Source organism: Pantherophis guttatus, chromosome 1 (assembly GCF_059756535.1).
Source record: "Pantherophis guttatus breed Tessera chromosome 1, ASM5975653v1, whole genome shotgun sequence".
In the NCBI taxonomy this organism is placed as follows: Eukaryota; Metazoa; Chordata; class Lepidosauria; order Squamata; family Colubridae; genus Pantherophis; species Pantherophis guttatus.
Window position 1 is genome coordinate 170,732,663 of NC_142063.1, and position 12,139 is coordinate 170,744,801.

Consider the following 12,139-nt stretch of genomic DNA (forward strand, 5'->3'; position numbering starts at 1 on the left):
CTAACCTGTTTATTATATTTGATGTGAAGTCTGTGTGCTCAATTAATTCCAAGGGGCATTAAAGTGAAAAATTTTACAATTGAGATGAACGCATCATCCCTTCTGTCATATCTTGGGCAAGTGAATTACATTTTTTAAAATGTGAATAGAATTGTCAATAGCATGCTGTAGAAAGGTCACAATGGGCTGGATTTAATAAATGGAGTTTTGCATGTTTGTTGTTCCTTTGATACATTAGAATGTGCTTTCTTCTATTGTCTTTCATTAAGTGGATGAGAATATTTTTCATCCATTAGCATGGTTATAAAGCTGTCGTAATTAAAATCTTCCCTGAGCCCATCTAACTTTAATATTTTCTCAGCCAGCATTATAGAAATGGATTTTTTTTTTTAAAAAAAACATCTATTCCTGGTTATAATTAAACAGTCCTTACCTTTGATGTTATGTCAGAGATGGAAATGTGTATGGTTAAGTGGATCATTAGAATGATTTGATTAGATAAAGGAAGGATTTCTAATGCAGCGATTCATAGTCTTATAGGGCTGAGTTGTTAACTAGCTTGGTTCCTTACACATGCAAAGGAGAAACTAGGCAGAATTTATTTTTACATACAATGGTGATAATGTAACGCTTCCCTGCTAGAGCCCTTTTCCCATTTTTATTTCCCAATAAAAAATAGCTATGAGATGTCACCAGTCAAGCTGAATCTCCTAACCTTCCCAATTTCGTCAAGTGGGGGAATTCTTACTTTTTTATGTTTACTTTTCACTTTTCTCTCCAGTCCATCTTGAGGAACAACAGAAAGAAGGAAATAAGTGCTTGGGGTCTTCAAACCACAGGCCAGTCTTGAAACTCAAGGAATGGCTGGGCAACATGTAGTTTCTCAGATAGGGAAAATAAATTGTCATTTCACAAATGAAACTAAGAAAAAGAACTAGACAGCTAGACAACCTGTGACCCATTGTGTCATCATTTTCAGAAATATTTCCTTACCTAAACTTAAACAGAATGAGGCGGGCAAAGAAGCAGTGGGAGCAAGTTTCAACTTCCAGGTTGACTTCCCCATTGACTTTGCTTGTGGGAAGTTGGCAGTGAGCATTGGAAACAGTGGTGGGTTTCACTTACCTTTGCTACCAGTTTGCTCGCTCACACATGCGCCACTTCTGCACATGCAGAGAGCATATTTGATGACATCCAGGCAGGTGGGCGGAGCCTCCCACCGCCGCTACTACCAGTCCGCCTGAAGCAGGGCAAACTGGTAGCAACCCACCACTGATCAGAAATTATGATCACATGACTACAGAGTGCTGCAGCAGCCACAACTTTGCCCGTGTAACTGGTCTGAAGTTCTTGAAATTTCAGTCCCACAGGAGTAACATGTCCCAGTATTTGGATGCATTTTTTAAGTTAGTCCATTTGAGGTACTTTGATTCAAAAATGGTTGCTCTCTGAGTTTCATTCAGTTGAAGGCTGCAGACAGAAAAAAACAGAGAAGAACATTTTAGTAGTACATAGATTAATTAGGAAAAGGAAATATAGGAAAATATAGAAGAAAAACAATAATCACACACAAAAACCTCCAAATAAAATAAGTGCAGTCATCTTAAATGAGCAAGTTACTTACTATCTGTTTGGGTAAGAAGTTGTTTGCAGCACATGTTAGTACATCCCAGTACATTACAAAATGGATCATTGATATATATATATATATATATTTGGAGCATTATTCTAGATTTATGGAATAGGGAGGAAAAATGAATGCCTGAATTTGTGGAAACAGATTGTTGCTTTGTCCAAACAAGACAAATGCTCTCTCTTGATATCTGAGTTTAAACTGCAAAGCAGAAAGTTATTTAATGGTTGAATTTACCTTCCTAACAACCCAATGGTGGAATGATAAAGGCACTAAATATTTTTCCTCAGCTGTGCCACTGTACAAAACAGATTGTGGGAAAATTTGTACAAAACAGACTGCGGGAAACAAAGACGATTAATTCTCTCTATTGTGTTTCTCTCTTTAAGGGGCACTTTTAAGTCAGACCAAAAACATAGGGGCTTGTCACATATAAGTACAGAAAATCTAGGCATAATTTATCAAGTTTAAGTGCAGTAAATCTCCTGAGGGAATGTAGTTTCTTGATGATAACCTTTTGTGTATTTATTCTACCTTGCTTTTTTCTACTTTTAAGCAAGTTAATGAATTTTACTTACAGGTGGTCCTCAATATACAAAGACTTCTGTTCTCTTCTGTTTGATTCTCTTCTTCTTTTGTCTGTTACATTAACAACAACAACAACAAAGAAAACCACCCAGTAAAATTATTCATATGGTTAAGAAGTTATTAAACTTTGAGGGCCAGGAAAACTTCTGAAATTTGCAAAAAGTCTTGTTGATTATTGCATTGTATTGTATTGCATTGCGTTGCGTTGCATTGTGTTGCGTTGTGTTGCTCTGTGTCGTGTTGCATTGTGTTATGTTGTATTGCATTGCATGTTGTATTTTTAAAGTTATATGCCCATCTCATTCTGCAAAGCACTAAATAAAATTATTGCATGTCTTCTGATTTAAACTCGATACTGAAATAGCCCTTGGGAACTACATTTGAATTTTAATTTGTATTATCTGGGGATGTGAATATTATTTAGTGTTCCTTTTTCTCTCACATTTATTTTAAAAATTCAAATTATTTTCACTTAATTTATGACAAAATACATTAGATTTGCTAAGTTCTTAAAAATGAAACTCTCATCCATTGCATTAACTAAACCAAAGTATAACTATTTCCAGAATGGAAATCACGGTGTTATGCCTTCCTACAAAAACAAGTCATAAAAACATCACAACAGAACGGGTCATCAGCTGTCATTCATAGTTTAAACTAGTCAAATGCATTATTAATAAAGGACAATCCAGATTGGACACTTACCCTGTAGTTTCTCAGAGCCCGGATGGTAGATCCATAACTGCATATAGACCAACCTCTCAACCTGAAATAGATATTTTGAAAAACAATAAGAAACAATGAGACAATGATACCAACATGGGAACCAGCCCCTGAAGCAAATCCACATGTTCATTTTGCACCCAAATTTATAACCACAGAACCATCACAGACCCAACCAGGGGTCTTGGACTTTTTGCCTCCGCCACATTCTTGTGCCCTCTTCCCCTCCTTTCTCCAGCCACACCCAATTGACAGCAAGTATTCAGATTCAGCAGAACCTCTGCCAGCATTTCTCCAATACCAATGGATGCCCAGCCCTTCACTTCCATCCCCACATTGTGGGTCTTTCGCAGAGAGAACACTGCACTCCAGTGATTCACCCCAAGGGGCTGCTGGGCCTGATGGCTCAGCAGACTGATAGCATTGTGATTAACACCAGCTGTCTGCAATTACTGTAAGTTCGAATCTCACCAGGCTCAAGGTTGACTCAGCCTTCCATCCTTTCTAAGGTAGGTAAATTGAGGACCCAGTTTGTGGGGGCAATAAGCTGACTTTGTATAAATATACAAAAATATGAAGGCTATTGCTCAACGCATTGTAAGCCGCCCTGAGTCCCCGGAGAAGGGTGGCATATAAATCAAATTAAAAAAAAAAAAAGCAGCTCTGCCTCCTAGCAGCCAATCGGGACTCCAAGGAGTAGGCATCTGCTGAGCTGTGGAGGCACTGATTGGTGGCGGTGGCAAGTAGGGTGGCACCAGCAGCAGGACGCTCGCCCAGGCCCAAGTTTACATACAAGATTAGAGGTGTCTTCTAACATGACATATGCCATCACCCACTAGCAATACTCCTCTGGATTTTACAAAAAAGTAACAAGACAAAACTAAAGGAGATAAGTTTGACATCAGATGAAAATAAATTTGACTCAAAATAAGGAAATATTGTGCAGTGACAGTAAAAATGAGACACCGACTGATGCAAGGTCTTTCCTGGTTACAACTCAGTCTAGTTGCGGATCATCTTGATGCTTTTCAATGTTTTCTTTCTTTTGCATTTTCTGTTTCTGGCCCTTTATCAATACTAAAATATGTATACATGTTTGTGCATGTATGTAAGTATCTGCAAGGAAACAACCAAGTTCAGAGAGCATCAAATACCCTATAGTTCAACCCTGAACTGCAAATGTTCTCTTCCACCAATACACATTTTTCTCTTCACAACTGATTCATAATTGTTGTACAAGAAGCAGGAATCTCTATATGTTCCCTGCCTACTTGCCTGTTACTAACTGAGCACTAGGAGTCCAACAGAGGATAGAATGGCTAGAGGCAAGATTGCTGAGTTGCTAGTGGTGCTTGATGTGGAACATATTAGAGAAGGAGCTGGTGTAACTGAGCCTAATCCATATCTAAAGAAGTCAGAAGATATGAGAAAGTTGTGGGACAGCTATGAGGATAGCTGAACTGTTGTAGAACCGACAGAAAGAAGCAGAATCCACTGAGAGCAACCTGCAAGGAAAAAAGAAAGCTTCTACTATCTGAGATAAAAGGTGATGTTTACATCCCATCTGGAACCTCCAAGAGAGAGAAAAACTGATTTCCTACAGCGAGCCCTTAGGCTAAGATAACACTGTAAATAGACTGTGAAAATAGTTTAGAGAACAGGGTGGAGTGGGAGAAATTGCTCGAGCACTTTAAAGGAAGAAATAAAAGCATAGACAAATGAAACAAACAAAATTTAACTCTAAAAGTTATGATATTTGTGTAGTTACTTACCAAGCACATCTAAATCATATTAAAGTAACTAAAATAGCTTTACAATCCCCAAGGCATGACACAACTTTTGAGTACTCCCTAATGTTTGGAAATTGAAAGTTGAAAAATTTGACATGCCCTAAGGCAGTATGTTATTTGAATCCAGCCCAACAAGTTAAGAGGACAAAAATCGAACATTCAATGTGATTGAGGGCTTCTAAGAACTACAGACATAGAACTGAGATGGTGGTAGAAAGTGGCAATCTGGTTTGGGTAACATGGTTTCTTGTGTGTGACAAATGAAAGTGAATGTAATTCCTCCTCCCTCCCTCCATAGAATTCCTGCTGTTTCCCCTATTTACAGGTAGTCCATAACTTATGACCACAATTGAGTCCCAAAGTGAGTTTTGCTCCATTTTATGACTTTTCTTACCACATTTGGCAGCCTTGATATAGCCTCGGTGATGCAGCAGACTAAAGTGCTGTTAAGTGCTAGCACTTAGCTGCCAGCTGCCTGCAATTAGTGCAAGTTCAAAACTCATCAGGCTCAAGGTTGACTCAGCCTTCCATCCTTTCGAGGTAGGTAAATTGAGGACCCGGATTGTGTGGGCAATAAGCCAACTTTATATAGAACAACACCGCTTGTGGGGGCCGAAAGCCCTAATAAGCAGCAATATACAAAAGAATGAAGGCTATTGCTATAAGTGCATTGTAAGCCACCCTGAGTCTTCGGAGGAGGGCGGCATATAAATTGAACAAACAAACAAACAAACAAACAAACAAACAAACAAACAAATAAATAAATACCTGTATTTTGCTTAGGAAGCCTGCAGAGAGAAAGTTATTGGGGAAGCCAGAAGGGAGCTGCAAGTCCAAGGCCAGCAGGCACATAGGTGGCTGCTGCTGTGTAGGGCAGGGAGCAAGGAGATGAGACGGTGTGTGAGAGAGTGTGAGTCAGGAATGATATGTGGGGATATGTGACAGGTGCCATGTGGGTTGGGAAGGTTGTGTGGATATATGTCAGAGATGCTGCATGGGTCAGGGAAGACGTACAGATGGGCTGCATAGGTCATGAAGGGTGCCTGGGGGTATGCAAGAGGTGCTGGGCAGGTTGGAGGAGCATGAGGGAGGGCAGTGTGGTCAAAAAGGCTGTGTGGGGATCACTGGAGTGAGTAAGGGGTGCTGCATGAGTCAATTAGAAATCACGGGGGGGGGTTGGGTCGGTGGGGGGGTATGGGGATGACAAGAAATGCTCTGTGGGATGGGGAAGGGCTATGGAAGGGTAGCCCAGGCTTGAAGGGCATGCAGGGGGTGGCAGAGGCTGGTAAGGATCCCCAGGAGTTCTTTCCTTCCCTTCCCAACAGGCAGGAAGGTGGCTGCTGCTGGATGGGTCAGAGAGGGAGAGATTGTAGGACTGGCTGGGAAGCAATCATGGAACATTGAAAATGAAGATCACATGATATTAGCAGCAGCCAAGAGCACTAAAACTAATGTCATGACATTAAAGGTCATGGCAATGAGAGTTTTATTAGTATTTAGGTATAAATATGGATATATGGGAGAAAATGTGGGAAACTGGTATTACATTTATATTGTGTCATAATTTAAAAGTGAACTTTTATAAAATGATGTATCGATGGTATATGACACCAGCTAAATTGTCTAAAGCGTATAAAGGAATAGTAAATCAGTGTTGAAAGTATGGAAAGAAAAGGCAGACTTTTTATCATGATGGAGGACTTGTGAAAAAGAAAAGAAATTGTGAGTGCAAATTCATACAATGTTGCAAAAGATACTGTGGATTAATATTATGATCAAAACAGAATTTATAACAGCAACTATGAAAATGTCTTTTCCATTTATTTAATATCCACCAAATTCAGTGGTCCCTGTCCAATGTCACTGCACATTTATTAGTTGAAGTCCTGTAGTCTCTCATTTGGACTGCTGCCAAGATTTATGGGCAGATCTTCCTTTGTCCTCCTTTTAACTGCTGACCTTGGTCCAGAAATTTATTGTTCTTGACCTCCCACTTTTTTTCATGTTTCCTTAGACCACAGAGAAAAAAGGAAACTCTTGGTGGTAATGCAGTAGCTAGCTATTCCTTACTACCTATCTCAGCTGCTTGTACCTATCTCGACACCATCATTTTTATACAGTGTGATCAATGGAATAGAGCTTCTTTTCATTCCCTTTCTGCTATTTATTTCATCCCATCTGGGAGCATTTCAGGACTGGGTCCGTGATTACAGAACTCTCCTGCTTTTTCCCTTCCTACTCCCAGCTTTATCTACTTCTGGATACATTTGAAAAAGATTTGAAGATTTGCTTATTAAATAAAGTCAGTGGATTGATGGAATTGATTGTGAGCAGATGTTGAGAATGGCAGTGGGGAAAGTTAAGTGACAGGGCTGTTTTGCTGTAGATCTGATTAGTGAAGGTAGATAGCAGGGGTATCCGGTTTATTGTTTTTGGATTTTTATAGTTTCAAGTATTATTTTTACTGTGATTTTAAATATGAGATATATTGATTATATTGCTTTTGTGTAATTTTAACTCTTGTTAATTTTACTGTTAACTTTTGATTGTGATTCAAAAGTGACCTGTGGAGAAACATTTTACAAATAACATTTTTTGTTAATTTTTATTGGGGTGTGTGCATGAAATGAAGTTTTCAACGTGTGATTCAGTTTGACAAAGCATCAGCAAATCCTTCCTTTAGAGCAGACTTGCAACCTGCTTCAAGGCAAGAAACCAAATTTGAAGCCTTCAAAGCCCTCCCAAGATTGTATGGCTTTTCTGTTGCTTCTGTAACAATACTGTGCAGAATGTTTGCTTAACAACACACAACGTTGCATCCTCAGTTGCCTATTTAGAGATGGACAATACTGACAGAAGTAGCTGACCAATTAAACCAATTAGCTCTTTTGGGATGACAAGTTCAACATTGGTTTGTGCTTCGTTTACTTTCTCGGTTCTTCGGTTCTTTCTCTACTTGAGGCTATGACAAACTCTAACTTTGTGTTTGTGCATGCTAATAATAGAATTCTTTGCAGGTTCAGCCATCATAACTGAATTTCATCTCAGCTCTCAGCTTTCTCAATACAGACTCAATTTAGTTTACCAACTTTGCCTCATTCTTTGTGGATACAGGGGTCACGATTACTGTTTGCCCATAAGTTTCTTTAGATCCTTCTAGAAATAGGGGCTTGGCTGCAAACATTAAACTTTTCTTTCATTTGCCTAGTGCACTTATAGAACTCTCACTGCCAAGTGGCTGTTAAATAAACAGGAAAGGGAGCAGATCTTAATTGTTAATATCAGTGGCTTGTCTTCCTCTAACTAGAAATAGGACAATAATTTTGTGTCTCCAAGTGTGGCCATAATAGGGCTTCCAGATTGGGTTGCAAAAATTTGGAAAACCAATAGATGATAGTAAAGAGTTAGTGGTCTAGTGGACTTTGTCAGCCCAAATTTGGTATCCCTAAAGGTCAGGTTAGTTCCTAAATGCAGGCATAAGTTTTAAAATCTCGAGATAGGGGATATAGTCACCGAGCCCTTGTCATGGTCTGATCACTCTCTCCTTCGTCTCGACCTTCAAACCGCTACACCCTGCCGCAGGGAGGCGGAGCCGGTAAGATGGTTCCGCCCCAGGCGCCTGATGGAACCTGATAGGTTCCAGATGGATCTTGGGCCATTCCCTGAGGCTCTGGCACATGCCTCGACTGGAGACCTAGTGGCCGCCTGGGATAGGGCGGCCGCTGGAGCTCTGGACCGGGTCGTGCCTTTGCGGCCTCTGACCCGGCGCCGATCTCATTTAGCTCCTTGGTTTACTGAGGAGCTGAGGGAGTTGAAGCGCCGGAAAAGACACCTAGAGAGTAGTTGGAGGGCCAGTCGCTCTGAATCTGACCGGACACTGGTAAAATCTCATATTAGGAATTACCTAGTGGCAATAAAAGCAACGAAATGTAGTTATTTTGCTGCTCTTATTGCGTCATCAGATAATCGCCCGGCCGCCCTGTTTAGGGTGACCCGCTACCTGCTCCACCAGGAAGCGCAGGAGGACCCCTTGGAGGGTAGAGCCGAGGATTTTGTTCAATATCTGTATGACAAAATCACTCAGATTCGGGAAGATCTGGACTCTGACTGGGTAGTCTCAGGGGGAGGGACTGGGGCAGGTCTTGAGAATGTTATCTGGGATGAGTTTGATCCTGTGACCCCTGAGGACGTGGACAGGATTCTGGGTAGACTGAACGTGACCACTTGTTTATTGGACCCGTGTCCCTCCTGGTTAGTGCTGGCTTCTCGGGAGGTGACACGAGGCTGGTTCCAGGGGATTATAAATGCTTCGTTGGGTGAGGGTGTCTTTCCTGCCACCTTGAAAGAGGCAGTGGTGAGGCCTCTCCTCAAGAAGCCTTCCCTGGACCCGGCATTGTTGGTAAATTATCGTTCGGTCTCCAACCTTCGTTTTGTGGCGAAGGTTGTTGAGAGTGTGGTCGCGCAACAGCTCCCCCAGCACCTGGATGAAACGACGTATCTGGATCCGTTCCAGTCGGGCTTCAGGCCCAGGTACAGCACGGAAACAGCATTGGTCGCGTTGGTTGATGATCTCTGGAGGGCTCGGGACAGGGGGTGCTCCTCTGTTCTGGTCCTGTTAGATCTCTCAGCGGCTTTTGATACCATCGACCATGGTATCATGCTGCACCGGTTGGAAGAGTTAGGGGTGGGAGGCACTGTGTTGCGGTGGTTCTCCTCCTTTCTCTCTGACCGGTCGCAGTCTGTGTTGACAGGGGGACAGAGGTCGACCCCGAGGCCCCTCATATGTGGGGTGCCGCAGGGGTCGGTCCTCTCACCTCTCCTGTTCAACATTTATGTGAAGCCGCTGGGCGAGATCATCCGTGGTTTCGGGGTGGAGTACCATCAGTACGCTGACAACACCCAGCTGTACATCTCCACCCCGGATCACCCCAACGATGCCCTTGAAGTGATGTCCCGGTGCCTGGAGGCCGTACGGATCTGGATGGGGAGGAACAGGCTCAGGCTCAACCCATCCAAGACCGAGTGGCTGTGGTTTCCGACGTCCCGATATAGTCAGTTGACGCCATCACTGACTATTGGGGGCGAATCACTGGCCCCCACGGAGAGGGCTCGCAACTTGGGCGTCCTCCTGGATTCACGGCTGTCTTTAGAAGAGCACCTGACGGCCATGACCGGGAGGATTTTTTATCAGGTTCGCCTGATTCGCCAGTTGCGTCCCTTTCTGGATCGGGACTCGTTACGCACGGTCACTCATGCCCTCGTCACCTCCCGCCTGGACTATTGTAATGCTCTCTACATGGGGCTCCCCTTGAGGAGCACCCGGAGGCTCCAACTGGCGCAGAGTGCGGCCGCGCGGGTGGTAATGGGAGCATCATGGCGCTCCCATGTGACACCTCTCCTGCGTGAGCTGCACTGGCTCCCGGTGGTCTTCCGGGTGCGCTTCAAGGTTTTGGTTACCACCTTCAAAGCGCTCCATGGCTTAGGACCTGGTTATCTACGGGACCGCCTACTACTACCAATAGCCTCCCACCGGCCAGTACGCTCTCATAAAGAGGGACTCCTCCGGGTGCCGTCAGCCAAACAGTGTCGGCTGGCGACCCCTAGGGGGAGAGCCTTCTCTGTGGGGGCACCTACCGTCTGGAATGAGCTCCCCCCAGAGATACGGAGGATTCCGGATCTGCGCACCTTCCGCCGCGCTGTGAAGACTTTTTTATTCCATCAAGCGGGCTTGGCCTAATCTCCTCCCTCTTTTAATATGTAAATTTTAATCTGTTTTTAAATTATTGGGGTGTTTTAATCTGTTTGGGCCAAAATGATTTAATTTGATTTTATCTGGTTTTAAATTTTGTGTATTTATGTATTTTATTGCTTGGCTGTTCACCGCCCTGAGTCCTTCGGGAGTAGGGCGGTATACAAATCAAATAAACTAAACTAAACTAAACTAAACTAAAATATAATATAAAGTTGGCTACCGAATGTCCTCAATGTCTTCCTCCAAACTAGTGAATGTAACATTGGTGCTCTCCAAAAGCCCACTAATTAGGATATGATTCTTCTATTATTAGGTTCCAGTTGAGTTTATTGTTTAATTATGTCCTCATTGATTATCATTGCCATCCTGTTCCCTCATACGATCTCGCCTTCCTCATTTAATCATCTGATTTAAAGGGGTCTGTACTGGCCCATTTTAATTCTTTCCAAGACATCCAATATATAGCTTTGGATATTTTTCCTTAATAAATACATAATAAAAACCTTTCTTTACTCATTTGTTTAATTAGGTTCCCTTTATTTAGCATGTGTGGAGAAAAGATCACATTTTAAGACATACAGTATTTATGAAAAAACTAATGAAAACTGGAAAGGTTAACTTGCATCTGGTAGGACAATAAGTTGGGGTTAAACTGGAGTCTTGGGGGAGGCTGTTCTATAACATATGGGGTATCACTGAGAAACATTTCCTGGCCTTAGTTCAGGTACAGATACCAGTAGTTCTCAATTTAGAACCATTTATTTAGCAACTGTTTGAAATTACAGTCATCTGTAGAAATGATTGAAATTATGATCGCCTGTGGGAACAATGGAGTTAACTGAAAGAAGTGACTTAAAACCGGTCCTTGCACTTATGACCATCGCAGCTTTTCCCATGGGCATGTGATCAAAATTCGGGTGCTTGTCAACTGGCATGTATTTATAATAGTTGCAGCATCTCAAGGACATGTGCTCACCATTTGCTACCTTTCCAGCCAGCTTCCAACAAACAAAGTCAATGGGGAAAGCTGGATTCACATAACTGTGTTATTTGCTTAAGAACTGTGGCAAAAAAGATCATAAAATCAGGCACAATTTACTTCACAACTGCCTTGTTTAACAACAGAAATTCTGGTCCCAATAGTGATTATAAGTCAAGGATTACCTGTAGTGGGGAATTCTAAATAATTGTTCCAAAATGTTCTTACAGGGCAAATCAGTTCTAGTTGGACCATATAAGGTAGAGATTGAAACCATCATTTTAAATTGCACCCAGAGACTATTGGTAATCAAGTTGAAATGCAAGTGAGATTCATTTAGTTAACTCTTTCATTCAGTTTATCTCCATTGTTACTACAGAAAATTGTCCAACAGTTTAATGCTCCATTCAGTAGTCTGTTGCCTTATGAGTAGGCTGGCCCTTACTGTATACTACCAAGAGGTTCTCCTCATAGTAACTGCAGCCTTGTGCCGTCTGTAAGTAATTAACCTTGAGTCTAATAGCCACCTGTTGAAACCAGAATTATACTAGGTACCAGTCTGTTTTCTTTGGCAGAGATGAGGGATTCACAAGAACTTTACTGAGCAGAACACATAACGGTATGTACTGTTTCCTAACAGAAGAACCTACACTCAGGGAAGATAAGTTCCCTGG

General features: G+C 42.1%; 1 long non-coding RNA gene across 1 annotated transcript in view; it reads right to left on the reverse strand.

Annotated features, from left to right (window-relative positions):
* Positions 1–548: 548 nt before the first annotated feature.
* Positions 549–12,139, reverse strand: part of LOC148116626 (uncharacterized) — a 51,360-nt gene continuing 39,769 nt past the window's right edge. The window contains exons 3-4 of the long non-coding RNA XR_015733697.1: positions 2,927–2,987; positions 549–1,470 (exon numbers count right to left, since the gene is read on the reverse strand). This is a non-coding gene — a long non-coding RNA (uncharacterized LOC148116626). The remainder of the gene's footprint in view (positions 1,471–2,926; positions 2,988–12,139) is intronic.